We start from the raw sequence: 5,092 nt of genomic DNA, 5'->3' as shown, positions 1-5,092 counted from the left end.
AAAGAAGCATTTACTAAGTGATTAATAGTTGCATTGGCACGTAGAAATTTAATTCAACAATTCTTGCAGCAAGATTTGTAGGTCTCGGCAGTATTGTCTTGGCCTCAACCTTAGCCATATATATATATAATTTCTTGAAGTCTTTTCATCTTAGTGTATAGCTATTCTATTTTTGTTTTTTTGAATGTTTTTAAAAGATTAAAGCCTTAAACAAGAGTTTTGGTAGCTGACAAAGGCAAGAATAGAATCTGATTAAGGAAAAAATGTAAGCTATGTAAAAATTATAGAGATTTAAGTGTGATCCTAATCGCATGGATTAATATTCAATTTGTTTTAAGTAATATGCTTTCTGCTAAAACAATCAATACTGGGCTTACGTGACACGTGTGTGCTTTTCACAAGCATGTGTGATTTTCATAGGTCAAACATTTTATAACAGAGACCTAGGATAAGTAAGTATTATGAAGTCATAAAGCTCTAATTAGGATGAAAATCTAAGGGAACAACATAGCACGTGGTAATAATCATTCGTCCCATTGTGTAGGCATTGGCTTCGATGGGATTCAGAGCTATTTTCATCTAATGGCCATGTACACAAGGCCAGTTGAATAAACTGGCTGTATCAATAACTGGTGTCAGGAAAGGGGAACAGGGCATCATGTTCTGATGGGGAAACTTGAAGACAAATCCACCCTTGAGCATTTCATTTTGTATCCGCATCTTCTGAGTGTCATCAAATGTGTAGACACGTCAAAAGCTGCTTATGCCATCGGGAAGATGTATTTGTTTTCGGCAATGTAAAGGGCAAAGCATACAATGGGAGGGGGGGGGTTAGGGAAGGAGAGAGGAGAGAGGAGAGAGAGAGAGAGAGAGAGAGAGAGAGAGAGACCTGCAGCAGACATCACCTGAGTGGGAAATTACAGAACCCGCGCGCACACACACGCACAGAATTCATCTCTGACAATTTAATTGTTTAATGGTAGGACTAACAAGGAATCCTTTCTAAAGTAATGGCATATAAAGGCTTCCTAGTGAAGTTAATATTCCTGCTGCATTTGATGGGTGTTTCCCATTTGTGCAGTTCTGCCCTAACAGACTCCTGGTGCCTGATGGGGGGGGGGGTGGAGGCAGGAGGGGCGGCGGCGTCTGTGTTCAACAGCAGAACCTGGAGAACGCCTTAGCCTGTGACCTTAGCCATTAACGCCGTAAATCTGAGGCCACGATTGGCACCAGCGCAGTTGCTCGCATCAGTCTTAATGTCTTGGCTGGCAGTCCTAGGATCTGGTCTCCCTAGAACGGGGCTGGGTGTTTTGAGCACACAGTCCTTGCTTGCATAGTTGTCTGTTTTCTCTTAGTTCACGGAAACCAGGGTTTGGCAGCCATTTGTGCTGAGATTTCCGGACTTCAGTTTGACCAGTCTCCTAGGTAATGAAATGCACGATGTCTCAGAGGCTAGGGTTTGAATTCTCATCCTGAGCTGCAGTTCCTTCACCTCATATTTCCTTACAGTTCAGCCTTGCTCGTTTCTGTGCTTTAATTGGATCCCTGGGTGGCCTGCCTGTTACAGCAGTGTACATGACAATGGATGCTCTGCGGAAGAAAATCGAGTCTCAGGAAACAAAGTTCTCAAAGCAGACCCAAATGTTCTCATTTTGTAGTTTCCATTCTTAAATCAATAACTACTTGATTTAAGAATGGAACATTTATTACTCTGGTTACTTGGCTTTCCGAAACAAAGTTCCATCGCCTGCATCAGAGAAACCCAGCCGTGGCCCACGCTGGAGATAGAATCGGACCACAACAGAGAGGCCGGTTTGCCCTGGAGCGTGGTTTCCCGTTGGCTGTGGACGGCTCCCATGCTGTCGTCCGCTCCTCTTGCTGGAGCTGTCTGTGCCTTTCAGTCTAGGAAAAGGCTTAGTAGGCAGAGTTGGAAATGACAGACTATTTTTAACACAAGCTTTATATCCCACAGTTCTGGTTCTAGCTTCTATTATCATGACTTATTCATAGACTTTTATTCCCAAATATCATTACCCTTTACAGTAATAGGATCAGCAAAGCAACCACTTAAAACAAAACAAACAAAAACAGAAACACATTCTCTCCCCCTCCCCTCAGCTCTCTGCCTCTCTCTGACTACCTGGGGGAGAAGGAATTCTTCAATCGTGAAAACGCTCTGCTGCTTCAGAAATACCAGTGTAACGGCAGCTTGGCGGTGGGGAATGGTATGAAGGCACAGGCAGTCTAAGGGAACAGGAAAATNAAAAAAAAAAAATCTGTGCCTTTCCCACCCTTTGCAAAAGACTTTCTTCTCCTTTGCCACAGCAAACGGAGATGAGAAACAGATGTCTTTGCAGGACCGAGCAGTTATTCCCCCCTCGCCGCCTGCCCCCGCCCGGTCCCCTCCCGAGTGTATACAAAAGCAGCCGTGGTCCTGCTGCAACTTCAATTGGCAACACTTTTTGGGTGGGGAGCCTCCAGGGAAAACCTCCAGGAAATAAAAAAGTAATAAAGGAGATTGTCCTTGGTCAAGAGAATGTAACTTAAACCACCCCAGAATCACATTATTTTGCAAATAGTAAGTTTCCCTTCTATTGGGCTCAACTGGAGTTTGTTTTTTTGAAACATTAATTCATAACTTCTGTCTAGGGACCCCTCTGTAGTCGAGATGGGTCATTTCAGGTGTAATGAATGTAGAGGCTTGGAAGGCATAGACCTAGTAAAATCGGGGGGGGGGGGGGGGGGGAAGGCACCTGCACAAAAGTGTTGCAAAGACTATAATGTTTGTTTACTGCTACTATGCCAGATGTACTAAATATAACACTTCTTTAAAACAGTGATCCTCCGACTGTGAAAAAGCAAACCTCTGGCTGGCTGGCTCCCTAGGAATCCAGGAGAGGCGCACAGACTGAGAATCAGGGAGGAAAGGAGCAGGATCAAGGACCAGGATTGCATCTGCAAATTGAACTCTATCTAATTTGCATGTTTATTTCTTAGAATTGTAATTAAATTTGTGTAATAAATGTTTTCCATTTCATTTGTACACTTAAAATTTGGGTGACTGACATGCAGTTAAGTGAATTTCTTTCTTTTTTTTTTAAGCAAATGTAGTTTATTCAATAAAGCAGCAAACAAATATTAAACATAATTAGAACTAATCTGTTTTGAAGGTATTTTTGTTGAACTTTGTACATTAAAGACTCTCAGAGGTTTTAAGAGTATTAGGAAGCTGAGAGAAGGCAATTATGCTGAAAACAGACTAACTCAACAGACTTCCAGGAGCATTATTTCATTTTTTCCAAAAGACATTTCAGGGTTGCATGCCTAAAATTGGGAATGGGACATTCATCTTGGCTTTATTCTGAATCATATTAAATTGTATTGGCTCAGGCATGGTATAAGCCATTATGATGATAACTTAAGAATTGTAAAGATGCCATTTTGTGCAATCAATGGGTGTTGCATGCCCAGGTTATGGGTAGAATATAATTTTCATTTGAGTGGGGAAGAGGGCAAACAAAGGTGCAAAGGCATTTGAAACCATGCGAGTACGTGAAAATCGAATTCAGTATCTAAAAGTGGTTAGTGCCCAACTCAAATGAAGAACTAAATGTGAAGGCTCGGAGGCATGGCTTATTATTGTTTTTATCTCCCTATATTAAAGTTTTATGGCATTTAAAGGACTATGGGGAAATCCTCACATACACTTGGCTGTGTCAAAATACATAAAACCAAAAGGAGTAAATTAAGCATAAAATTGAGAAATAACGTGAGACGATGTATCAGCATGGGTTGCATTGGCATCTTTGGAGCTTTGGCTCTGAGACGTGAGCCTTCTGGGAAATTGGCATTGCCCTTAGGTGGGGAGGATTCTTGGCTTTAATGTTACCAGAAAATGACATCACAACACAAGTATGAAATCATTGTGCTTCACAGCACCCTTGTGGTTCTAAGTATGAACTTGACCCTGCCTTGTATAGATGTTATGTTAGCATGTTTTACTGACAGCTTTTTCTACCCTACCTTTAATCTCAAGCTCAATGTTTTCTGCTATTTAGGGCCCAGCTGTTGACAACATGAACCAGTGTCTACAAGTAGAAAAGGCAGTCAAATGTCCATGGGAAGAGAAACATTTAAAATTTTAAAATGAGTAAGTGGTGGCTGTGGCACAAGATAAGAACTAACTATAAATCAATGGTGAAATATTGATGGAATATGGAATGAACAAATGTATTTATAATGAGTCGCAATATTCAACCTAAGAACTATGATGTTATCATTGTGTGAGTGTGCGTGTATGTGAAGTTCCAAGATACAAATTGATTATAAAACTTAAAATACTTTGAGCTGCAAATTCACTGAAGGCAGTGGTTGTTTTTCTTCAGTTAACAGAGAGTGCCAGACTTAAAACTGCTGAAACCCATTTCACAAAAACTTTTTGTCATTTGAAAGGGGGAATTTCTCAAGTAAAATTTGACTAATTCAGGTCGCTGTGCACACAATGCTCATGTGGATAGGTAAAAAGTCTGAATTACTGGCTTTAAAGTGCAACCTTTTTGCAACAAAAAAAGGTGTCGATAGTCAATCGCTCCAATTCCTTTCCTCTCATTCTCAAACCCTCTCCGGTTAGGTTTTCTTTCCCCATCACTCCATTGAAACTGTTATTGTTAAGGTCATCAATGACCTTCATGTTGCTAAATCAAAAGATCTTTTCTCCGTTCACATCTCCCTTGACCTGTAAGCAGCATTTGACCAAGTTGATCACTGCTTCTTCCTCGAAACACCTTTATTTCTATTCCAGGACAACACACTCACCTGGTTTGCCTCTCCCCTTACTGGTTCTTCCTTCTCAGCCTCCTTTACTGCTTCCTCCCTTTCTCTATGACCTCTGAATGTTGGAGCGCCTCAAGAGCAGTTACTGAATCTTGTCTCTTTCTTTCAGCCACTCTTGTGGTTCTCATCCAGTTTCATAGCTTCAAATGCCATTTATATTTTGACTCCCAAATTTAGGGCTCCAGTCCAGACCTCTCTCCTGACCTCCAGACTCCACTCAGATATTTGTTAGATATCACGAGCTTTACAAATCCAAAAT

Source organism: Hipposideros armiger, unplaced genomic scaffold (assembly GCF_001890085.2).
Source record: "Hipposideros armiger isolate ML-2016 unplaced genomic scaffold, ASM189008v1 scaffold_503, whole genome shotgun sequence".
In the NCBI taxonomy this organism is placed as follows: Eukaryota; Metazoa; Chordata; class Mammalia; order Chiroptera; family Hipposideridae; genus Hipposideros; species Hipposideros armiger.
The sequence above is the reverse complement of the archived record's forward strand: the minus strand, read 5'-3'. Positions refer to the sequence as shown.